At 41.7% G+C, this 26,408-nt stretch overlaps 1 long non-coding RNA gene across 1 annotated transcript in view; it reads right to left on the reverse strand.

The window, feature by feature from the left end:
• Positions 1–13,174: 13,174 nt before the first annotated feature.
• The window catches only part of LOC138289162 (uncharacterized), a 47,081-nt gene continuing 33,847 nt past the window's right edge, over positions 13,175–26,408 (reverse strand). The window contains exons 2-4 of the long non-coding RNA XR_011202547.1: positions 15,726–15,765; positions 14,914–14,952; positions 13,175–13,353 (exon numbers count right to left, since the gene is read on the reverse strand). This is a non-coding gene — a long non-coding RNA (uncharacterized lncRNA). The remainder of the gene's footprint in view (positions 13,354–14,913; positions 14,953–15,725; positions 15,766–26,408) is intronic.

Here is a 26,408-nt window from a genome sequence, read left to right on the forward strand (position 1 = left end):
ATTCTAAAGAAAGACTTGGAAGCGTTAGAATTGCCATTCGAGTCAGTCCTAGTACAGTACATTGATGACTTACTGATTGCAGCTAAGACAGAAAGTGGCTGCACAGCCGATACTATTGCCCTACTGAACCACTTGGGAAGGAATGGACACAAGGTGTCTCCTTCAAAGTTGCAGTTCTGTCAGAAGAAAGTGAAATATTTGGGTCACCAAATAGAGAAAGGGTCACGGAGAATAATGAAGGAAAGAATAACAAGTGTACTTCAAATGAGTCCACCAAAGACAAGGAGGGAGGTGAGGAAGTTTTTGGGGATGGTGAGCTACTGTCGCCAGTGGATTCCCAACTTCTCAACTCTAGCCAAGCCTTTACTGAAACTGACCCAGAAGGATGCATTGGATGAAATTGAGCTGAAAGGAGATGAGATGGATGCTTTTATTGAATTGAAAGAATGCATGTGCAGGGCTCCAGCTTTAGGTATGCCTGATTACACAAAGCCTTTCACATTGTTTTGTCATGAACGTGATGCATGTTCTCTGTCTGTCTTGACCCAAGCCCATGGCGGCATAAACAGACCAGTAGCGTATTTTTCAGCTACTTTGGATCCGGTCGCAGCAGCACTGCCTGGGTGTTTGCGCGCCGTAGCAGCAGTTGGTATCAGCCTCACTCAGAGTGAAGGAATAGTGATGGGACATCCATTAACAGTCATGGTCCCTCACTCAGTTGAGATACTTTTGACCCGCTCCCGAACACAACACATGACTGGAGCAAGACTCACAAGGTATGAAACAATAATTCTGGGCTCACTGAATGTGCAGCTGAAAAGGTGCACTACGTTGAATCCAGCAACCTTGCTTCCCGGAGAAAATGCTGAAATTGAGAACGCTGAAGACGTCGAGCATGACTGCCTTCAGGTGACTGAATTTTGCACAAAACCCCGACCTGACATCAAGGATACTAAGCTTGATGAAAATGACCAAATTGTTTTTGTTGATGGGTCATGTTTAAGAGATGCATTGGGAATATTGAAAGAAGGATATGCTGTATGTACTGTAACAGGTGTCCTGGAAGCGTCCTGGCTCCAAGGGGTATATTCCGCACAAGTAGCAGAACTTGTAGCCCTTACAAGAGCATGTCAACTGTCTGCATTGATGAAGGTTACCATTTACACTGATAGTCAGTACGGGTTTGGAATTGTGCACGACTTTGGGCAACTATGGTCACAGAGAGGTTTCCTGACATCTTCAGGGTCGCCAGTGAAAAACGGGGAGAGAATAAGGGAATTGTTACACGCCATTCAAATGCCAGCCGAAATTGCAGTGGTAAAGTGTAGTGCTCATACAAAAGGACAGGACTATGTTTCCTTGGGAAATGCGTATGCGGATCAAGTCGCAAGATTTTGTGCCTTGAACTGTATATTGCTCAGGGATGAATGGAATTCGATAAATGAGCCAGAGCTTGAACCAGCTGAAGCATTTGCCTTGAAAGTCGTGGATACAATGGATGAACTAAAAGCATTACAGAATAGCGTCAGGGAGGATGAAAAGGCTTCTTGGATTAAATCACAATGTACAAAGAGACCAGATGAGATATGGGTTTCAAATGAGGGAAAATTTGTTTTACCAAATTGTCTCTTATCGCAGCTAGCGCGGTTCTATCATGGGCAGGCTCACCTAGGGAGAGATGCCATGATAAGATTGTTCAAAACGGATTGGTTTAACCCCAGATTTCGTCAAGCTGCAGAAGCAGTTTGCCATCGTTGTGTCATTTGTCAGCAGATGAACCCAGGAAAGGGAACAGTTGTGAACGCGAGCCACATTGGCAGGGCCAGTGGCCCGTTCAGCAGGATGCAGATGGACTTTATTGAGATGCCTGTGCATGGAGGTCTGAAGTATGTGTTGGTGATTGTGTGCATTTTTAGTCACTGGATTGAAGCATACCCCACACGTAGAAATGACAGCCTTACAGTTGCAAAACTATTGTTGAGGGAGTTGATACCACGTTTCGGATTCCCGATCTCTTTAGAATCAGATAGGGGAAGTCACTTCAATAACGAGGTGATAAAGTTACTTTGCGAAGCGCTGAACATTGAGCAAAAACTGCATTGTAGCTATCGCCCTGAAGCATCAGGACTGGTGGAGCAAATGAATGGTACACTGAAATCAAGAATGGCGAAAATATGCGCATCGACAAATTTGAAATGGCCTGACGCATTGCCCTTGGTGTTAATGTCAATGAGAAACACCCCTGACAGAAAGACTGGACTGTCCCCGCACGAAATTCTCATGGGCAGGGCCATGAGACTTCCTGCAGTTCCCGCAAACGCGCTTTTGAATATTACAGATGATATGGTGTTAGACTACTGCAAAGGCCTGGCTGACGTGGTTCGCTCTTTCTCTCACCAGGTGGAAGCAACCACCTTGCCACCGATCCAAGGTCCAGGACACACACTGAAAGCAGGTGACTGGGTCGTGGTAAAGAAGCACGTGAGGAAGTCGTGTCTGGAACCCCGTTGGAAAGGCCCTTTCCAAGTGATCCTGACAACCACTACCGCTGTGAAGTGTGCGGGAGTTCCCAACTGGATCCACGCCAGTCACACAAAGAAAGTGTTGTGTCCCACCGATGAGGAAGTTGAAGCGCTGAAACTGCCAGTTCCTGATAACAAAGTGCCGAGCGCTGAGACAGAGCAAAACAGAACTAGAAGCGAACAGGCAGAAATAGAGGAGAGAGAAATATTCTCTGAAGACGAAGAAACCGACTCACTTGGGGAAGACCAAGGAGAAACCTCAGACAGCGACGAAGCAGCTGAGGGCGACAAAGAGCCGGAAGCAGCTGAAGGTAACAAAGAGCCTGAAGAGGCTGAAGGTGACAAAGAGCCTGAAGCAGCTGAAAGTGACACAGAGCCTGAAGAAAGTCACGGTGACAAAGGGCTCGAAAGAAGTGAAGAAGCAGGAGAGCCTGATCAGAGGAGGGCTTTCCCAGAAGCAGACGGTACAGAAAAAGAAAAGCAAAACCTGATTGACTCCCCAGAAGGAGGGGACAAGGCAGAACAGAACGAAACTGTTCAAACTTCTCCAGAAGAGATCGCAGGCCCCTCAAGTGGACACAGCGCAAAGAAAAGACCAAGTATATCACCAGTAAAAGTAAGAACTAGAGAAAAGTTGAACGACAGTGAAGGGCCAAGAGTGAAAGAGAAGAGAAAGGAAGTGTCTGTCGTGACACCAACATCAAGTGAAGGAAAAGACTTGGCCAAAGAGGAAAGTACCAGTGAGGCAGAGTCAAAGAGAGATGCAAAATTGAAAAGGAAAAGGATACCAAACAGGAGATATTCCGGTCCAGAATGGGCATATGTAGTCCATGACGATTGGACTGACGAATTTGTATCTCTTAGCCTCGAGAACGAAGAAGAAGAGATACCCATAGAAAAGAAAAGTTTTATGGACACTGTTGATTGAAAAGCTGGTAAATGACATTGCTTGCTATAATCTAACGTGATACAACCAGCTGAGACATTGCTAAACCGGATGAGACATTTGCTAACCTGATAAGACTTTTAAAAACCTGATTGACTCTTAAACACGATTTGAGACAACGTGCAAACTGAAAAAAAAAAAAAAAAAAAAAGAGAGAGAGAGAGTGAGTTATTGAACTTTGAGAGAAAAAAAAAAAAATACTGAGTTATTGCCGAATTGAGACTGAGTTATTGCTGAATTGAGACAAATGCTGCTAACCGATAAGTGACTTGGCTCCTGAAGAAAACTGTGTGAACATTGCGCTCGTTCTGCTTTGTAACTGAATTGCTAAATCGTTTCTTTTACAGGTGCTTCTAGCTCTCTGATTCTATACAGATCATGACACAAAACAGTAGAATTAAATATTGTAAATATGCGTGTATAGGCTTGGTAATTGCATGTGTACTAATAATAATGGCAATAGTGCTTCGAATGCATGGTAAGGGTGAGAATGAGAAAATTGATGCTTCTACTTTTGCTCCTGTTACTGTCACTGAACTAACCGCACTGAAAAGACTAGAATTAGATGAGACACTTGCATGATAAGAAGGAGCTTTCATATAATGTTTTCTATCGCTTGCTAACAGAATATGTTGAGACTATGGATGCGAAAGATTGTTATGTGTGTACACAGATACCGACATCGGTAACGGAAGGGGTGACATATCATCACATGCCTCTTACATATGGGATTACATGTAGTATAGTAACTTCTAGATTTTATGGTCAAACCAACATACAGTATTTTTACTCAAATTATGATGTTACCTTTGCATATGTTCCTATAATCACGCAGCTAAGCCAGATTGCTAAAGATTGGGATGCTAAAATAATGAGAGAATTTTTCGAGCCAATGCAACCTTTTGAAACGGCTCATGCTCATAGGGAAAATCTTACCTGCTCCCTCTCTGCAGTAGAAATAAGCTTTTTAGATCGCACAGATGATAGAAGGGCACACATGAATGCGAAATTAGAAAAGGAGCTGCATAAGAGGACTTCAGTAGATAATTATGCTTTTGCCGCAATAAGAACACAAGGGAAAATAGCTTTAGATGCTTGGCATGTAGGGAAATTTTGTATATATCGAGGTGAATCTTATTATGTTAACATTTTTGTAGGTGCGAGTGAGTGTAAACATACGTTTATCTTTAAGGCCAAATGGACATTCATGCTGAACGGACTTGACCCTGTCATACCAGGTGTATATTACATTTGTGGGCATAATGCCTATTATCGTCTTCCAAAGGGATGGTGGGGGAGATGTTATTTGGGTATAGTGTTCCCAAAGGTTTATCAGCTGGATGACCTATCGATGATTCCAAAGACATCTGGATCCCATCGTATCCAGAAAAGAGAGACCGCAGCTGCTGTGGTAGGAGATATATTTGGAGCCATGAGTCCTTCATTGGGAGTTGTGTTGAATTCCATCAAAATAAGAAAGTTGTCTACTATAGTGGATAACATGTTGACAAAGTTTTCAGGTGCTATAATCCTGATGGATGTTGAACTTGCAGCGGAAAGAGCTATGACTCTTCAAAACAGGCTTGCCCTAGACATTCTTTTAGCAAAGGATGGCGGCGTTAGCAAAATGCTTGGTGCACGACACTGTTGCACGTATATTCCAGACAATAGTGTGAAAATTAAAACAATGCTTGCTAATCTAACAAAGGAGAGTGCAGATTTGAAGGAACTGAAAGAACCAGGAGTGTGGGAGAAGGTTGGAAAGGCTATTGCGTCAGTGGGAAGTTGGCTTGGTGGAATTTGGAATGGAATTTTGCCAAAAATAATACAGGGAATTCTAATAGTTCTAATTTGCATATTCGGAATTTGGGGAATAAAAAGGGGAATAATAATGATAATGGAAAGAATTAAAAGAAGGAAGGAAGAGAAAATGATGAAAAGAATGGCAGAAGAATACAAAGCAAGAACAAGGGGAACTAAAAGGCAGAGGGAACTGACAGAATTTTAATGGAATAAAATTTGTGGGATTAGTTTGTGTGATGACAAGTAGTCATCAGAGGAGGGATTGATGAAGCTGAAATGAAGGTTTTGCATTTATTAGCGCATAAACGTAGTGTAGCAATAATCAAGTGTGACTTTAACCGAACTAAATAAGATTGTACGGGGACAAATGTGCCCTCAGAGTAGTTTGCCAACATTTATAAGCGTGCTTCATATAACGTGATGTATTAGAATTGTACTAGCTTGACATAATCGTAAACGTGTGCCATGATTTGCTTGTTAGAAATGTTTTAGCTTAGCATAACTTTAGTGGAGGCTTTGGCCTAGCTGCTTTGTCTCACGGTTTAGATGCCCGTATTTTTCCAATGTGCTAGTAAACGTGTATTCTTGCTTGAAGCTGTACTTTTCCAGTGAGATCGTTCACATGCTTATCTTAAGGTTTCGTGCCAGCCTGGCATCTTTTTCTTCACTCCAAGGTCAATCTGCAGGTGCAGACAATGGACGCTCTGAAAGTGAGTTAATTGGTAAAATATGTTGCAACTTACGTTCCCGACTCCAAGGATAATGTATGCTTAAGTAAAAGCTTGAGAACTGTTGTTTTTGATTGGATAATTTGAAGTCAACCTATGAACCCTCCAATGGAAGACCCTACTGGATTTGAACTGTTGTCTATTTAAACCAGGTGTACAAGGAAGAAAACGGACATTACCCATCGGACATTATTGCCTATTTTCTACGATGCCAATTGATGTTCGACGCCATTTTGAGAGACTTTGATGCTTTCTCTAATCGAGAGAAAGAGACTAAGTAATTCTCGCCCTAGAGACTTTAACTTTGATACGTCCCTTTGCATGAAGTAATAGTTGTCCTTTTACCTTGCCGCCGTGAGGCAATTGCCCCCGTCCACCCTGCCCCTTTGCCCCCGACCCATGCTGATCGAAACCGGTACCTGTGAGACGAAGACTTCCTTGAATGCTGATTGAATTTGGTAAATATGAAAGGAAAATTGTACAATTGCATTGTGTTTTCTTTTTAGGTAACCAACTGCTGATTTTGGATAAGCGCCTTAGTTAGGAGTTTTTCAAATTGATGTTGCTAAATTGTTTTTGCATGAAGTCCCACATGCCGATGCTAATTCGAGGTTAGATGAGGATTCATTTGATGCACGATGCAATTTGAGACCTTGTTATGCTGACTAAATGTATGCAATTAGCCCATTACAGATTGTAGTTTTAGTGGTTTGCGTTGCCATTATAGAAGGCATTGTTATTCAAATGCTGCATAGATTGCATCTTTTCCGCCGATATGGACAGCTATTAATGTTCATTTACATATATCATTTGGTGTTGAGACACATCTACATTGTGCTAGCTTTGTTAATATAGGGAAATAAATTCATTAACTTTGCATAAAACTGGTGTGGTTATTCATGACCGAAAGGTCATGGTTTCGCCGAAATGTATTCTGGATTAATTGTGAAGTGTTATGTTGATCAGGGCATTGCTTATGTTCGTTATTGATTATTGATTGTTGATTTTGATTGATTACTCCCGGGTAAAGAGAGTCCCACTTGGTCAAAAGATTCATCGACCCAAGAGCTTCCAACTATAGGTAAATTATTAGGCTGGAACGCTCTATCAGTTCTTTCCTGGTCAGTTATTCTGCGGCTGGTGAGGGGAAGGATCACATCAATCTGGTTGTCAATAAATCCCTCTATATTAAATACTGCAGCATTGTGTGACCTTTAAACTACCACGGTGTACTTGTGCACAGTGTGTGTAAGACAAGCTGCTCGTATTGCACATCTGCAGGTGGGGATGCTGCAAAAGGCGCGAGTTCTGGATTTTTAAAGCAGTGATAGCTGAGCGAGAGGAGTTAATATGTGCGTTAGCACTGGCAGAAACTGCTTCAGTGCAATTAGCCCTCTCTGCAGGATGTGTGCATCGCAGTCTCTTTCCTTTTTTTGCAGTTGCTTTTGTAAAAGTAAATTCCCATTTGCTTTCATGCGACCTTCATTCCACTTCGGATCTTCCTCAATAACGTAGTGCTTCCTCTTGAAGGATAGATTTTGTAACGCAGTGCGTGTTGACAAATATATCAAGTACATTCCCAAAAGAAAGGCTACATCCCTCATCACACCCTCCTAGAACGTGCTTGCCTGAGTTACCTACTTAACGTGCCCCGGATGTCTATGCAGCAAATGCACCCTTTTTGTTTGAAATAGAACTTTCCGTTTTCCAGTGGTTTCAATTTTGTTTGGTAACTTTTTGAGTGCATACAGTCTTTAAAATCTCTCCATAGCCCCTGGCATGTATTTTATTTGTTTTATAGCGCCTCTTACTGGCGTAGGCTGTTGGAGCACTTCACATCTCACACACACACACACGCACACACACAGACACTGAATCAAACATGTGTAAATACCTGTATAGAAATATTATGTAAGACTAAGGGTGTAGCAGCAGGATTCACAAGTCATCTATACTGGCAGGCATTTGTAGAAGTGCTTGGTCTGGGAAACAAACTCAGGATTCAGAGCACAAGACAGTGGTTAGGGTTGACTTTACTAATAAAAAATATTTCTACCCAAACAAACCCTTTGTAGCAAAATTAGGATAATCAACGACTGGGGATAAACCTATCTTTCTAACCTGTACCATGAGGTTTGCATGCAGCTTTTTTATGGCAGTTCAGAGCTCACCGTACTTGATTATGTTTAGGATTGTAATTTATTAACTGTACAGTAAGAAAAGGATCTGTATCAATAGCAGTATCCCGCTGAGCATTGCACATAAAATACTGTTCTGTGATCTGCATGGTACACATTCTTTGCAGCAGGCATATCAACCTTCTACGCTCCCTATGTTAGATGAGTCAAAATTGCCACTAGACAAAACTCCAATCTACTTCCAGGAGCTACATTAATCATCAGAGTTATCTTGGCAGTTTTATTGTTGCCTGAAAATTATTGGATGTAAAAGCCACTCTGCAGTGCTTTTAAAAAACTCCTGCAAGAGCCCCACCCACCCTTCCAGCCTCTCGGGGAAAAACCCACTGCCTGGTCAGTCTGCCCGTCTTTCTTCTGATCCGTCCAAAGTATCAATGCCACCACTGTGTGAAGTAGTCTTCTATTACAAAGCTCCGGCTATGTTGTGGTTTATTTTTTAAACAGTTGGGCGTTAATGTTCAAATCCAGTCAATTATACGAGAAATATGTTCCCCAAGTATTAGAAGCACAGCTTGGAAACATAAGTCAAGCTATGGTAAATATTCCTATCTCTTTAACAACTGACGAAACCACAGAGGTGCATGGTGACTCAGCCATTGAAACATTGGTCACCTATTACACTGAGGATGAAGAAAAAGGTTGCTGCTCAGCCTTAGCTGACATCACTGCATCTGGTGAGTGTAATTCTGCTAAAATTGCCTTAATTGCAAACAATATGCTTCAGAGATTGGGTAAATCATGGCATGACCTTGTTGCTATAAGTTCTGATTCTGAATCCTACATAACAAAGGCAGTAAATGATTTGCACGCTGCTCAGAGTGTTCATTTCATTCATGTAAAAAAAACATGTCATCTTATCCATGCTGCGGTTTCCTGTGCTCTGTCTTAGTCTGAGAATCGGGACATGTATGATTTTGTAATAAAATCTGGAGCCCTATTTAGGTATGGATGAAACACATTTATTCTCAAGTAACATTAGACCGGAGAATTAAATATCAAAGCCAGCTAATGTGATCCAATGCTTCAGCTGGTGTGAGGGAGCAGTAAGACTTTTGGAAATATGGCACTACTTCATTGCTTTTGTAAATAATGAAAAAACACTGGATCCAAAATAGATCACCTAGGAAAACTATTTGGCCTCAGTAGTGTGAAGAACCAGTCTTTCAAGTTGAAGTTGCATTTCATTGTTAAACCCTCACTGGTATCATCAACATTCAGAAGAAGGAGTCAGAAGAAACTTGTTCACCAAATATATACAGTTATAGATGTTGACATGGCTTTGGCATTGGAGCAAGACTGTACACAAAACCCAACTATCACCGCTTTATTGCAAATGTTACCACAAGAAAGCAAGTTCCCTTATGAAAGAGATTATTACTTTTAAATAAACACTAAAAAGCAAGTGGTATGCTGTTCTAGCTAGGAACATAGCAAGACAAATTAATTACACCTCTTTTTAGGAATGTGTCTCTATCCTGGATTCACTCAAGACAGTTCAGTATAACCAGGTTGTTAACAATTACAAAGATGTATTATGTTGTTTGGAGCTCCTGATGACATAATGAATGTTGTTAAAGAATTCAACAAATATTTAATGCAATATTCCACAAAAAGATATCAGTCCAAAAGCAAGAATTGCCAACAATGTGTAACCTTTCTTTGAATCTCCTGGGCATTCCAGTATCATCAGCAAATATTAAACAGCTTTTCAGTAGTCTTCATTTAATTAATAAACCTGAAAGAGCCCGAGTGTCCTATAAGTCTCTTGGAATGCACATGCTTGTAATAGATTGGCAAAGTTTTCAGATGAATGTGTTGTGTTTACTTAATTTAGCGTATATACAAATATATCTACACCTATAACAGGTGGAAGTGTGACTTGACTATTCAAACAAATTGTAAAAATACTTGATGTGGCATCTTTTTTTGCCTCCGACAAAAATAAATGTGGATAAATACAGATAAAAGGAACAAAATATAAATGTGGATAAATACAGATAGAAATGGTAAAAAAGATAAATACCATACCCTAATAATCCAACACTAGAAACCTCATTTAATTTATAGGCGTCAATAATGAGATTGAGTGAGTTTTGAAGTTTTATTTTAGTCTGTTTTAGTAGTTTGTTTCTTTATTGGCAGATCATGAAATTTACAATACCAATACAACATAGAACAAAGCATTAAACGTGTTTCATACAATTTAGCCCTATTTTAAGGTAAGTAATTTGACTTAAGTCTCATCAGAACCCATGAAGAATTCTAAGTGTGAGAGGTGAAAGCCTAGTCTGTAACATATATAGAGATCAATTCAAGAAATTGCCATAAAGAGTTTCAAGAAACTCAGTAGAGTCTCAAAAGAGCATCAATTCAAGTTGAGAAAAAAAAATGTCCCCCTAGAATAAATCTAAGAGGCACCAGCAAAGAGAGCCAGAATGTAGCTGGGTCAAAGGACTTTCAAGGTGGAATAGCTTCCTCTCTGGTTTAATCTAGGATGGGAGCACAGGTTTACACAGATTACACACTCAGCAGGGTGCCCTACGCACCAGAGTTGGAGGTGCAAATCGTTCATAACTTGACAGCAGAAGAAGGGATGTGCCTCCTGAAAATTACCTATATCTGCCAGGCAGTTTTGTCAAGCTGCAGAACGCAATAGAGACATTCAGTTTGGGGAGGGATCAATTTCTCCAGTATGCCAGGCTGGCGGCCCTGGAAAGGGAAATATGACAAGGATTCTTAGATGACCCTCAGCCCACACAGATGCTAGTTGCACTGTTAATGCTGGTGGGTGGAAGGAGATTTGTGATTCATTTGTACCGCATCCTGCGGGCGCACAGACCTCAACCCACCCCACTTACGATTGAGGGAACATGGCAGCATATCAGTGAGCACCCAATGACGAATGAAGAATGGACTAGGGTACAAAGAGGGGTGAGAGGTATTTGCCAAAGCATGGTTTAAACTCACTCAATTCACTGTTGTACATATCACATACCTTTTACCCAAGTCTCTATGCACAATATACCCATCTTGGAGTCCAAGGTGTGTACGATGCAGGCACACACCAGTAGGCTTCATTCATATTACATGGTGTTGTCCACAGATTATACATCACTGTGAGGAAGTCCTGGGGCACCTGTGTAAAGGTAAAGGGTGGGTGATACATAGAGACTTGAAACAATGCTTGCTGGGGTTGGTGCCTGTTAAGAAAAAAAAGCTCACTAGGAAATTCGCAATCTTTGGGCTGACCCTTTCCAAACTTTGTACAACCACCAGATGGCTGAGCCCAACACCTCCTCAGACGGCTGAGGGACTTTACAGAGTAGGCTGGGGCTGAGGAGGCGCACATGTAAAAGGTGAGGCGAGACAATAGGTTGGTAGATGATCTTTTGGCATGGGATTCATGGTACATGACTTAACTTGATGATGGAACCACTGTCCCCACCACTGGAACGAGTGACACAGACGAATAACCTATTCAGATGTTGCACACCCAAGTCATGGTAGGGTAATGATGAAATGCTTGGTAGCAGGGATATTGCTAAATGGGAGATGAGAATAGCTGCGGGGTGAACAATTGTGGTTGGCTTGAACTGCTGGATATCTTTTGAAACATGGACCTTGTAAAGAGCTGAGCACGGGCTGGGGTAGTTCTTTAATACACAATGGCTAGGGAAATTTTAGAGATTGAATTTGAATGATACATAGCTTTTGGTGTTACACAATGTACTAACAATTGTTTGAGAGGCCCACACAACAGTATTGCTCATACTGTGGGATGCTCTGTTACTGGCTATGGATTTAATCACTGGCAATACTTTGAAGTACTAGATATGTATAATATGTATAATATTGACAATACAATAAAAAGAGTAAAATGCAACAATTAGTGGTGACTTGCAGTGATAATTTCAGTGGTCCAATCTGAGGGGTAATGTCTTCATGGGAACAAGACAGCTTCCATCAATATAGCAAACTTAAAGAACATCGTAAACATAAGATGCAACTAACTACAATTTGTAACATCTACCAATTCAGCTCATTTTCCCAGTGCTTCTTTCTAATAGACAAAAGCAAGGCAAATACAATATTACTCAGTGCAATCATTCCCCTTCTTTAATGCTTTATTTGACAATAAAAATATTTCATAAAGATTAGACTATTATTTCAATATATTATTATTTTCCTATGTAACTTAAATGAATGAATGAGAAAGCTGAAGCATAACATCTTCTATTCATCCTGTTGTTTAAAACGCACCTGCATCATAAACGTTGGCATCTGTGGCCATGACACAAGTCAGAGCAAAGCAAGACCACAGGAAAAGAAAAATGCATTTGTCAGCAAGTTAAGCTAAATACACACCTCTCTGAAAGCTCAACGTGCAAAGGCTTGTTTAAATGCAACATTTAGTTGAGGCCTCATGACATATTATTATACAGATAAATTATGTTAAGTTTTATATAAGTGAAAACGCGTCCGCAAAACCAGTATAATTTAAAAACAGCACTATCCGGTTAAGTGTGGCAATTTAGCAGAAAAGGGTGATTGCTTTCCCTTTAAACATATAGAAGCGCTGCAGTGCATAGTGGCATTTGGCATATATACGCCTTGCATCACATGGATATGAAGTTTTGCAAGTTTAGGCATGCTTCTAAGAAAACTACGTACCCGAGTAGAACACCGTTTCTCCGTCCCTAATTTATTACTCTGCAGAAGCAGTGTCTGTATTATACATAGTGCTTTAAGGGTGCAACAGTGACATATTTGCATTAAAGAAGGGACCTGAGGGCAAAGTTTAATGCGCTTTTCAGTACTGCAAACAAATTTAGACTGTGCTTTAGCTCATAGTCAAAAGTAACATTGTACGCAGAGCACAACTTTACTATTAGAATGCTTCACATTGGTGTGCAGTCCTACCTAACATGCTGTGGTGGGCTAAAGGGAATGGGATTCCTCAAGGCCTTCACAGATTACCTGAATCTTCCTCGTTTCTGCTTCAGAGGCTTGGGTGCCCTGGGTAAGTTTAAATTCCTTTTTTCGGGGTGGAACACAGGTATTTTGGATGCTCCTCTGCAAGGGTGTGGTGAATTGTCCCTGAAAATGTCTGCAATGGTATTCATTGTTTTCCGTGATCCCCTAAAAATGGATGGAAGCTCAATAACATGACAAGAGTGAATTTCAGTCACATATTCAATGAAAAATTGATTGAAAACAAAACATACTAAAATTAATCACAACATAAAAATCTGTAATCTCTTAACTCAGAAAACATTTATTTTTAAAACCAGTTATCAAATGTGATCAAAATATAATCAAGTGAAAACTTTATCTCAAATGAAAAAGTAAGAGTAAATATCAGTTTTAAAGTGAAAAATATCCATTGGAAATAATTGTTCATTTCAGAAATATGAACCATTGACTTTGTTTGCAATAAACTGCAACCTACAAATCTTACGAAATTTCTACTCAAAACTAAAGGAATGAAAAGTGTCCCAATAAGAAGCTTGACTCATTAATAAAAGTATTGCAAAAAAGCAAGAAAATCCAGCACTGAAAATACATGATAAACTACTTTTAAAAACAACAAAAATCTCTACTCAAAATGAATGCCAAAGAAAGAAATGAAAAAAATCAGTTCAGTTATAACAATACAAATATGTCCAAAAATATGTAGTATTTGTGCATAAGAAACACCACAATCTAACAAATTAAACTAGAGGAACATATGACATGAAAACCGTGAAAAAACAAAATTAAAATCATAATTCAAAAAAGAAAAAAAAAATCCATTCCAAATTAATTTAAGCCAATAGTAATTGCAATTTTGAGCAGGAGTGCAAACAAATGCAAGCAACAAGGGCCAGAGAGTTATCCTTCTAAAAATATGGAAGCAAGACAAAAAGCCACAAATCAGGAATACATGTTGTCAGTTAACAGGACAAAAAAAGGATTAGTATGGGGGCATCCCTGCACTGTTTACATAGTGCAACTGCACCAAGTGTATGCTGGAGAAAGGAACCCTATCCTCCAGGGACCCATGCATAAAGGAGACAGACAACATTCAACCTTGGATGAAAGATCTTTGCCTGCTTATATAATAGTCAGGATCTCCGCTACCAACACTGCAGTGCAGCAGAGGTCATGTCTGTCTAGACATCAGTCTAGATTTGTGTGAAGTAGCTCAGCATCACAGCTCACAATTCACAATGTTTTGTTACAACGTTTGCATAGCTATCTACTATTTAAAAAATAAATTAATTCAAAAGAAAATTAGGCCCCGGGCATTCTGTCTGCAGTGTTCACTGACTTGCCTGAACACTTCCTGAAAAGGCCTCTCTAAACAGTATTGGCTTCCCTTCTCAGAGCCTACAACCTTTTGTGACAGAATGTGAATGCTACTTTCTGATTATGGGTATTGCCCCATTCACCATTTTCTACTTTAGGATGTTTCTAGAGCGGGACACCAAGCAGAAAATGCAGGCCATTGATTGCACACCCCAAAAAGAGTCTCAGAGATGGTCAAAGAGGGTGTTTCTGGGTCCCATCCAAGCCGGGTGGGTTCTTACCGATCCAATCTTTGTGTGGCTATGTAAGGTGTGATAAATCATCCATGGGCAGAGGCACAAAATCAACATAGCAGCCAGTGGACTATCACTGTGCGTGCAGAGCTGTTTCTTTGCTAATTTAGTTCACTGTCACAGGACACCACTTACCTGATAATCCGCTCACATGGATCCTTCGAGACACTCCATCTGCCAAAGAAGAAAGACACTAAAGAGCTAAAACAAGTGACAGCAAAATAAAAAGAAAATATGGTCAAACAGTGAAGAAAGGCTCCCATTTTTTCCCTTCCTGACTTTAAAACCGGAAGAGGTGAGAATTGGGAAGAAGGCGGAATACAAATGTGACACAAGTAAAGGGAAACTCTGGAGTTATCCTGCAACAGGCAGGAGACTGGGGTGCAGCCCAGCAACAGGGAAGGTACGAGGAAACTTTGAGGGACAGGTATGAAGTAATTCCAGAAACCCCAGGCTTGAAGAGGGAGATGGGCCCTTGAAGCCTGGGAGGTCCCGACTGCAGAATAACCTAGTCCAGACCAAGAGAGCAGATGATGGAATTTCCCACAACATCCCTACAGGGGTACAGTTATCTCAGGTGGTTGATTAAGGAACTGGACACAGGCCAGGAGTCAGAAGAGAGAGAATAGTAAGGCTTCCACAGAGGTTGAGGGGTCATTGAGAGAGACTGAGGCATCTCATCTAAGCTGCTCCCACTTTCTATAATGACACGAAGACATAAAAAGCAATGCTAGCTGTTGCAGAGACTTAGTTAAGGAAAAAAGCATGATTCAGTAAACAATTAAGAGTTGGTTTTTGAGTGTTTTTCCCTTTTCTTCTTTTGCTGGCTATGGTGTTAAAATTGAGTAATTACTTAGGACAAATAATGAGAGAACACATAATAAAGAGACCTCAAGAGAGGATGAGGGGGGGGAGAAATGTTTTTTTTCTTTTTCCCATTTACTTACTAAAGGTTTTTTTGTATGCTCCTCCTATCTGGAACTGCACCTGGTAAGACAAGGGGGGGAAGCAAGTTATTCCAGAAAAAAACACAACAGTTCTATTCATACCAGGAGTGAAAAAAATTGACTTGAGAGCCTTATCCTGCATTCAAAAACACATACTATATAAAGATAGCTTCTCAAAACCTCCTCTGGAATTGTACTGTTTATCGATAGGCCACCATCCCACAAGAACCCAAAAAGTGAACAGTCACTGATGTGCATGTGTTCAACTTTGCCAAAGCCTTTTGCTAAACCCTCTAATATTCTATTAGATCACTCATATAAAAATGAGCTTTATGCTTATTGGGTAGTTGTCAACAGAATGATCCACAGCTCAATAAGCTGAACAGAATGATCCTTCTTAGAATCGTTGTCTAGGCGTGAGCCCCTGCAACACAACATAATGTTAAATAAAACCTTTATTCAAGTGGAAGCAAGCTGTCTAGAACTCAAACAAAACAGTAGTTTGCTCCTGCCACCCTCACACAAAGTCTTTATCAAGCACCGTTCTCCACAACAGGAAAGGAAAGGAAAGTACCATCTTGCCTGGCATGTTACCCCCATATTTCACTGTATATATGTTTTTTTAGTCTATGTGTCACTGGGACCCTGCCAGGCAGGGCCCCAGTGCTCATAAGTATGTGCCCTGTATGTGTTCCCTGTGTGATGCCTAACTGTCTCACTGAGGCTCTGCTAACCAGAACCTCAGTGGTTATGCTCTCTCTGCTTTGCAAATTTGTCACTAACAGGCTAGTGACTAAATTTACAAATTCACATTGGCATACTGGTACACCCAATTAATTCCCTAGCATATGGTACAGAGGTACCCAGGGTATTTGGGGTTCCAGGAGATCCCTATGGGCTGCAGCATTTCTTTTGACACCCATAGGGAGCTCTGACAATTAATACACAGGCCTGCCAGTGCAGCCTGCGTGAAATAACGTCCACGTTATTTCACAGCCATTTACCACTGCACATAAGTAACTTATAAGTCACCTATATGTCTAACCTTCACCTGGTGAAGGTTGGGTGCAAAGTTCCTTAGTGTGTGGGCACCCTGGCACTAGCCAAGGTGCCCCCACATCGTTCAGGGCAAATTCCCTGGACTTTGTGAGTGCGGGGACACCATTACACGCGTGCACTGTACATAGGTCACTACCTATGTACAGCGTCACAATGGTAACTCCGAACATGGCCATGTAACATGTCTAAGATCATGGAATTGTCCCCCCCAAGGCCATTCTGGCATTGGGGGGACAATTCCATGATCCCCCCCGGGTCTCTAGCATAGTACCCGGGTACTGCCAAACTGCCTTTCTGGGGTCTCCACTGCAGCTGCTGCTGCCAACCCCTCAGACAGGTTTCTGCCCTCCTGGGGTCCAGGAAGCCCTGGCCCAGGAAGGCAGAACAAAGGATTTCCTCTGAGAGAGGGTGTAACACCCTCTCCCTTTGGAAATAGGTGTCAGGGATGGGGAGGAGTAGCCTACCCCAGCCTCTGGAAATGCTTTGATGGGCACAGATGGTGCCCATCTCTGCATAAGCCAGTCTACACCGGTTTAGGGATCCCCCAGCCCTGCTCTGGCGCGAAACTGGACAAAGGAAAGGGGAGTGACCACTCCACTGACCTGCACCTCCCAGGGGAGGTGCCCAGAGCTCCTCCAGTGTGTCCCAGACCTCTGCCATCTTGGAAACAAAGGTGTTTGTGGCACATTGGACTGCTCTGAGTGGCCAGTGCCAGCAGGTACGTCAAAGGCTCCTTCTGATAGGCTTGTACCTCTCTTGGTAGCCAATCCTCCTTCCTAGGTAGCCAAACCTTCTTTTTTGGCTATTTAAGGTCTCTGCTTTGGGGAATTCTTTAGATAACGAATGCAAGAGCTCACCAGAGTTCCTCTTCATCTCCCTCTTCACCTTCTACCAAAGGATCTACCGCTGACTGCTCAGGACGCCTTCAAAACCAAAACAAAGTAGCCAGATGACTACTAGCAACCTTGTATCGCCTCATCCTGCCAGCTTTCTCGACTGTTTCCAGGTGGTGCATGCTCTGGGGGTAGCCTGCCTCCTCCCTGCACCAGGAGCTCTGAAGAAATCTCCTGTGGGTCGACGGAATCTTCCCCCGCAATCGCAGGCACCAAAAGACTGCATCACTGGTCCTCTGTGTCCCCTCTCAGCCCGACGAGCGTGGTCCCTGGAACTCAGCAACTCTGTCCAAGTTACTCCCACAGTCCAGTGACTCTTCAGTCCAAGTTTGGTGGAGGTAAGTCCTTGCCTCCCCACGCTAGACTGCATTGCTGGGTACCGCGTGATTTGCAGCTGCTCCAGCTCCAGCTCCTGTGCACTCTTCCAGGATTTCCTTCGTGCACAGCCAAGCCTGGGTCCCCGGCACTCCTTCCTGCAGGTCACAACCTTCTGAGTTGTCCTCCGGCGTTGTGGGACTCCCTTTTGTGGCTTCGGGTGGACTCCGGTTCACTTTCCTTCCAAGTGCCTGTTCAGGTACTTCTGAGGGTGCTGCCTGCTTCTGTCTCCTCCTCCAAATGGCGACATCCTGGTCCCTCCTGGGCCACAGCAGCACCCAAAAACCTCTACCGCGACCCTTGCAGCTAGCAAGGCTTGTTTGCGGTCTTTCTGCGTGGGAACACCTCTGCAAGCTTCATCGCGACGTGGGACATCCGTCTTCCAAAGGAGAAGTCCCTAGCTCTCTTCTTTCTTGCAGAACTCCAAGCTTCTTCCATCCGATGGCAGCTTCCTTGCACCCTCAGCTGGCATTTCCTGGGCTCCTGTCCACTCTCGACACTGTCGCGACTATTGGACTTGGTCCCCTTGTCTTACAGGTACTCAGGTCCGGAAATCCACTGTTGTTGCATTGCTGGTGTTTGTTCTTCCTGCAGAATCCCCCTATTGCGACTTCTGTGCTCTCTGGGGGCAGTAGGTGCACTTTACACCTACCTTTCAGGGTCTTGGGGTGGGCTATTTTTCTAACCCTCACTGTTTTCTTACAGTCCCAGCGACCCTCTACAAGCTCACATAGGTTTGGGGTCCATTCGTGGTTCGCATTCCACTTTTGGAGTATATGGTTTGTGTTTCCCCTATGTGCTCCTATTGCAATCTACTGTAACTTTACATTGCTTGCATTACTTCCTTTTGCTAATACTGCATATTTTTGGTATTGTGTACATATATCTTGTGTATATAACTTATCCTCATACTGAGGGTACTCACTAAGATACTTTTGGCATATTGTCATAAAAATAAAGTGCCTTTATTTTTAGTAACTGTGTATTGTGTTTTCTTATGATATTGTGCATGTGACACCAGTGGTATAGTAGGAGCTTTACATGTCTCCTAGTTCAGCCTAAGCTGCTAGAAACACCTATTCTACACTAATAAGGGATAACTGGACCTGGCACAAGGTGTAAGTACCTCTGGTACCCACTACAAGCCAGGCCAGCCTCCTACAGACTGCAGGAGCTGTAGTACACACACTGGAAGATTAGTTTTCTCTCCTTCAACTGATTGCATCCCCGTCTGTATGGTTGTCAAGGCTTAGGCAGGCATGCTGAAAGAACTGCTACAATTAATGTTGGAAAATGGGTTATTGGTAGGGCAGGTAGGTACCTACACTTAGCAACAAGCCACTAACCTCCACATAGGTACAGTTAGGTCTCAGTAAATTAATCCCAGCTCAACCCTTGGTAGCTTGGCAACGAGCGTCAAGGCTTAACTTAGGAGACAAAGTGTAAAGCATTCAAATATCACAAAACAGTAATTAAATAAAACACAGGAAACAGTTTAAAAATCCAAAACCAATTTATAAAAATAGTTTATATTTTTATCTTTAAAATGACACAAAAACGATTAAAATCGGTTCAGGGGAACCGGAGATATGAATTTTTAAATAATTATTACTTTTCTAGCGCTTAGAAACAAAAAGCGCCAATCGGGTCATCTGGTTGCACCTCGACCGGGGCAAAGTCAAACTTTCAGGCTGACCGCGATGGAGCCCTGCTCAGCTACAGGTCGCGGGAGGCCTCGGTTAAAAAGTTATCTTCTGACTTAGTCTTTATTTTGACGTTTTTCTTCACCGGGACAAACCTGCCAGTTGAATCCGACCTCCTGGAGCCCTTGTCCGGATACGCGATGTGGGTTTCCTCGGTGGAGATTTTTACCTTCGGACTTAGTCGTTTTTTCGAGATGAAAATCCTTTGACCGGGGTAAACCTGGATCTTGATCCGACGTCCATGGAGCCCTTCTCGGATACGATGGCTGGGAGGTCCCGGTCAACTTTTTACGTTCGGACTTAGTCTCTTTTTTGGATGTTTTTCTTTACCGGGACGAACCACGAAGTCAGGCCGGGTCGCGGTTGAGGCAAGCCGGCTAGAATTTCCGCGGCGGGTCGGTCCCTCTCTGGAGCTTTTTTCCCAAAATTCTCAAATCTTTTCCAAACTTCTGGGGCTTCACCCAGATGTTCTTTTAAGGTTCTTTTGGGGTCCACAGCTCACCCCAAGGGTCCAGAAGTTCTGTGATGGTCCTTGGGGGGTGCGGACTTCAACTCCCAGAATGCACCTGGCGCAAACTCCTTTTTGGCCACTGGACAGTGGTCAGCTGGTTGCTTTCTTCAGGAGTTGGTGCAGGGGACTCTGGTTAGCAATTTTTCACCTGTAGCAAACAGGGAGTCCCTCCTTGAACCAGTTGAAGCCAGGCAAAGTCCTTCTTGTGGTGAAGCCCAAGTGTGCAGGTGGTGCAGTCCTTCTGAGTGCAGGTTCCAGGTGCAGGCCAGGGGTCCAGCAGGGCAGTCCTTCTTCTTCTTTAGTTCCTTTCTTGTTGAATTCTGGAGGGGATCTGAGGCGTGGGTGCAGGTCTGCCAGTTTTATCCTTGCTCCTGGGTGAAAAGCAGGGGGGCCCTGGTTCTCCAATCAGGGACAGGGTCGTCCCCCTGTGATGACCACTTCCTGGGAAGTATGGCAAAAATCCATCCCAGAAGGCAACAGTCTCTAAAAATCCAACATGGATGAATCTGATTTTTGGAGGTTACATCTGGCTGAGCCCACCCACTGGTGTGGCTAAAAATCATAAACACACCCCTCTCCTAATCTAATCAAGGGGGCACCTAAGTGTCTGGGGTTGCAGGATGTGGGGGTGTTGCTGGGTGCTGCAAATGTCCTTCTCTGCCTTTGAAGACCAGTTTGGCAGCCCTCCCCTTCCTGCCTCACCATCTGCTGAGGGGAGATTCTATCCCCCAAGCACATTCCTTTGTGTGAAGCCTGGCCACTTCACACCTCATCAAGGCAGCCTGGCAGAAGCTGCTGCAGGCTGGCCAATCAGAGCACAGCAGCAAAAACAATGCAAAGCTGAAATTGGCAACTTTTTAGGTAAAGTCTAAACTTTTTACCTGGACAAGTTATATTAAATCCAACAACTGGAAGTTGTGGGATTTATTACAACAATCAATTTGATACCAAATTCTTGGTATGTAACATTTAAGGAGACTTTAAAATTTAAAATAAAGTCTGCCCTTTCTAGCCTATGAAGGCCATTTACTTCAATGAGGGAAAAACGAATTTAGCTGTTTTTACCTCACCAGGGCTTATAAATCTATTTTTATAAAGTCCCTGCTTATAGTTACATGGCACCCTATGCTGTGGTCCCTAAACCTACATGCCCTACCATATACTAGGGACTTATAGGTAGGTTAACTTAGCCAATTATAATTAGCCTAATTTGCATATCCATTTTACACAGAGCACAGGCCCTGGGACTGGTTAGCAGTACCCAGGGCACCTTTAAAGTCAGGAAAACACCAGCAAAAAGTGGAAAATGGGGGCAAAAAGTTATGGGGCCTCTGCAATCAGCCCTGTTTTCTCACAATTAAGTTATAGTGGAAGAGGTTGCCTGAGCTCCCAAACATGGCCACGTCTTTCTCATACTTGTCTGGTTCCAGTTTCTGTTGTGGAAGGATAGGTTACTGTGTACTCATTGCTCTCCTGCCTCAATTTGGCTGCCACCTTCCTGGTTTCTGATCAACAGTTTGTGCAGCAACACAGTAACAAGAAAGTAAACGCCTCTCATCTTGTCTATTCTCTAAAGCAAACTCCTTTTAGCCGACTAAGAGCCACATGTAGCAAAGGTTTTTCCCCATTTCCCCTAAGTGCTGCCAGGGACCGAATGAAAGAATTCTGTTTTAATCACAACATCTTTCTCATGGTTTGAAACTGTTGTATTTTCTTTTTATTTCTAAAATCTTTGGGCCTTGGTTAGAGGTGAGTGGTAATAGAAAATGGCTCCGTTTGGGATGAAAATGCTACTTCTGGAAAAAGATTCACTGGTACAATTTTCTCCAGAATTGGAATACTCCTCCAGACATGGAGTTCACTTCATGGATCAGGGGAATTTCATTACCACCCAACTCTAAATCATACTCTTTATTCCCCATTTGCCATTAAACAACTATTCAAAAAAGTGCATCTTAATATAGAAGGATTGCCACTCTGCATACAGTAGGGCATTTGTGGGTGCACATTCTACTAAAATATATTTTGTAAATCCATAAAGGTGAGCACTCCGAACCCTTTCATTAGTAACGGCATAGAACTCAAGGATAGCAACACTATTGCAACTTTAAAAATGGGTGCGGCAAGTAAGCTCAATAATCAGTGTGCAATTAAAGGCATTAATTATGTTTAAAGTTTTCATACCTGGCAGTTATCACACAAGGCTTTTCTTTTTATGGCAGTCTGCAAAGTGTTGCTGCTTGGGCCTGTTTGAAGTAACTGCGTGTGAAGTATTACATTTAGAAATTGAATGCCACAGTCTATGGATCAGGATCACATGCACTAATGTCTTTGATCATTTATAGCTGTATCAAGTCATTTTCCTAATCTAAAGCTCATGAGGATCCTCACTGAATTCTTGAAAATATGAAATAGGTTTGTTTTCCTGGAAGTGGAGACTTAAGCTAGCACTTTCATTTAGAGGTTTTGTGGATCATGTGCCTTCATTTTGTGTGAAGCACTTCCTTTGTTTCTTAAACATATTGAAAATTCATGTTCCACCAAATACCTGTCTTGTGCCTTTCTCATACAGTTTAAAACATTTGTTTCTGACCATGTTGGCAAAACACAATTGAACTCCTAGAAGTCTCTAAAGAAAGGTTTGTGTGCAAACATTTTACAGCATGGGTGCCCAGTATTGCTTTATGAAGTATAGGACAGGCTTGAGCAAGAAAAATAGCAATGTAGATGCACAAGTAACAGTAGACTGTTTCATTAAAAAAAATGAGACTGGTGGCATTGAGGAAACCTAATGTTTAACATATGCCTATATAAAGAATACAACATCTTGATGTTTTCAAGAGAAATGGCCAATGCAAAAGTGTACATAACTTCATGTCAGGCAAAATCGAACACTTAAAGCCAAATTTGGGTAAAGTGTCATGGCTGTGACAGATTGCATCTAGTAGTGAAAACCATACAGAAAGTATTGTTCAAAGATAACTGACCTCTGAGCTTGCACAATGAGAAAACATTTGAAGAGTAAAACAAGTGTGCTCCCTTCACAATATTCGTAAGTGGACCACAACTAGGGGCTTTTGCATTGATAGAATCAAAGGGATCCACCACCTGCAGACCAAACAATGTCTTACATTTCACAAGTGTTCCCAGGCATGGTATGAAATTAAGGAACTCATTTCCCCTCTGTATCAGACCAGTCAACTCTTCAACAATTTTTTTAGTGCACCATGGAGAAACATTTCACAGAAATACCTGAACCATCGCACATGCCTCAAGCATCAATAACAGCACCATATTGGAATTTCTTAAGTATGCATTCAGGATGGTAATGCTTAGTACTGATAAGTTACAGTTTATGCTTTTCATAAAACCACCACTTGCATGTTTTAACTGAACTTCAAAATGTGCCCTAATGTTTTCTTCTGATTATTCTTAATCTCATACATTAAATAAACTATTGAGCAGTTGCAATGATGGAAAACATTAGTTTGAAACATTGCATGAATTTGGAGGTAAGCTTTTAAATCTGATGTTATGTGCATTGGAACGCTGCAGACCTTGTTCTCACTGATGTAAAACAACAAATAAATACATTAAAACCTACAAGAAGAACACAGTATTTGTAATTGCTAAAATTACATAGTGTGTTTTTCTGTAGGTCAAATACAACACTCAACCATATGTTTCTGCTGATGAATATTGGAGAGAAAACGCTTGCCACCCCCGCAAAGCTTAGAATCAGCATAAATTGAGGCAATGTAGCTCTCCTCTCCCTCAAAGGATGGCTGCTAAGAATAATTAAAATCATATCAGAGCAGTCAGGATCTGAAGTAGTGCTTCCATTTTACAATACAAGTACTAGAGTGCAGAATTGCATGTTGATACATGTTGCATGAATTAACTCTTAATAGGCACTCTTCAACTAACTTCTCTAGTCAGGCAAGTTTCAGAAAGAAAGTGATGGTTCATGAACAATTCTTACAAATATAAAAAATAGCAATGAATGTGTTAGTAACTAGATCTAAATTTGAGAATATAAAATCAATAGTAGTTTACTGTTGTCATCAGGACATAAACCTATTCAAAGGAACAGCAACAGCTACTTATAATGGCTTCTCAAAGGCAAACAGCCAGCACGTGGCTTATCAAAAATAATAAGCAAAAGGCTAATTCAGTCAGAGAAGGAGCGAGTCATGGATGGAGACAAATGCTGATTTTTGGGCAAAACATTGCTTTAGTCAGCAGCCAATAGTTCTAATTTTGCTGGCAACTCATTTTCAAGGGAATACAAGGTGAGCCTCCAAGCACAATGGTACAGATAGCACAGGAAATGCAATATGCCTTTGTATGTGCAAATAAATCAAAGAAAGGAGATATGCACATAAAGAGCAAATGAAAATTTTCTATGAAAAGGAGATATGCTGACATTTGCTTAACAACACATCGCAAACCATATAATGTGACTAATTCAAATGAAGAATACCTTGAAAGATAACTTTCACTATCCATTTGTGTATATATTAATACAACATGAAACTAAGACAAATTAACAGCATGCAGGCTTGCATATACTTTATTTGCTCATATATTCACTAAATTTTTAAGAGCCCCACTCACCAGAGCTGGACATTATGTTAGCTATAACGAGGCAGGCCAAGTCGAGGGGATGCTGGTTACTGATTAGTGTAAACTGCCTCTTGTGAATATTATAATTATCAGGACGAAAGCCCCAACCCATTGAATCGGCACGCTTCACCATGTGGTCTGCTCATCATCCTTCCAACATGTTTAATTCTTGCTATGTGGATGCCACTGTGGAAGCACTTGTATGAGATTTTGCAGGCTATTTAAAACAATAGTGCATATAGTTGAGGGGATGTTAATTGTTCCCCTCATTCTCCAATGAGAATGCTTCAGACATCAACAGAGAGCATTTGGGTCAGCTTGCAGGTTTATCCAAGATAAAACCTACACAGATCATAATTGTGATGATCACAAAATCCCCTTTCTCAATCACTGCTCAACCAAATACAATGCACGCATTTTCAAAGCAAACCCATGCAGTAGGATCACGTGTGCTGCTCATGTGAACTGATTAGGGTTTACGGGATACCATACACTAATATGTTTCAGGGCTCCATGGAAGAGAACGCCAAAGCAGCCCTCCATGTCAAACTCTAAAATAGCAAATCATAAATGTCAAACCCAATGTGTCTGTAGTACCGGTGTCCATTTTGGGAGGCCATTACTAGAAGAAAATGTAAGGACTTTTTTTAATGATTCATGCACTGCAGGCCAGGTGTTTGAGTTTGGTTCTTATGAAGCAAGCTCTACAATAAATCTAGGTGACCGCAAAGTGTAGGCAAGTTAAATTAAGGACACAAAACAATTGTGTGGGATTCGGTATATTCCAAATTCATAATTTTTATTTACCTACACTGTTTTGTATTGAGGCTACCAAATCAATCCAGACAAAATTTGGCTAATATGATATGATGATGTCTTGGTCACATCTACACCGACAGCACCTCCCCCGCCAACTTGGAAATATGAACATATTACAATCATTGACTCATGATAATTGGGAATTGTTGTCCCATGGGAAACACAATCAAATTAAGACTGCACTACACAGAGCTATCATGACTGAATCTCAGTGCTGAGGCTGCTCCTATGGACGTCATGGTCATGAATGAAATCCAGATTTTTCTGGACAAAATTGTGTTTAGAAAAGAATGATCATACAGAATGTGGACATGCAGAAGGACTGATTAATAATAATTATTAATACAGCAAAGCGCATTTCTGAAACTATTTTGGTCAGAGAACCCACTTCAAACCCTAAGGTTTAGGCTTCTATTCTAAGGAATTCGACCGAATCTAAAAGGTTTAAAATTACAAAAGGATATCAACATATATGCAAGTTTCTCCTGTGCATGAATTATAGGGTAGGGTACAGAATACCCAATAACGGTCCCAAGAATAAGACAGACTCCAAGCAACTGGGCCTTCAGCTCACATGGCTGAAGCAGTAATTCATTGAACACTGCAGGCTGTTTCAGACCACAGGTTCCTCCACAACTCTCACTACCACAAGCACATAAATTATCGACTACAAATGCCATAACTTGGTGGCAGATCA

This window comes from Pleurodeles waltl, chromosome 1_1 (genome assembly GCF_031143425.1).
Source record: "Pleurodeles waltl isolate 20211129_DDA chromosome 1_1, aPleWal1.hap1.20221129, whole genome shotgun sequence".
In the NCBI taxonomy this organism is placed as follows: Eukaryota; Metazoa; Chordata; class Amphibia; order Caudata; family Salamandridae; genus Pleurodeles; species Pleurodeles waltl.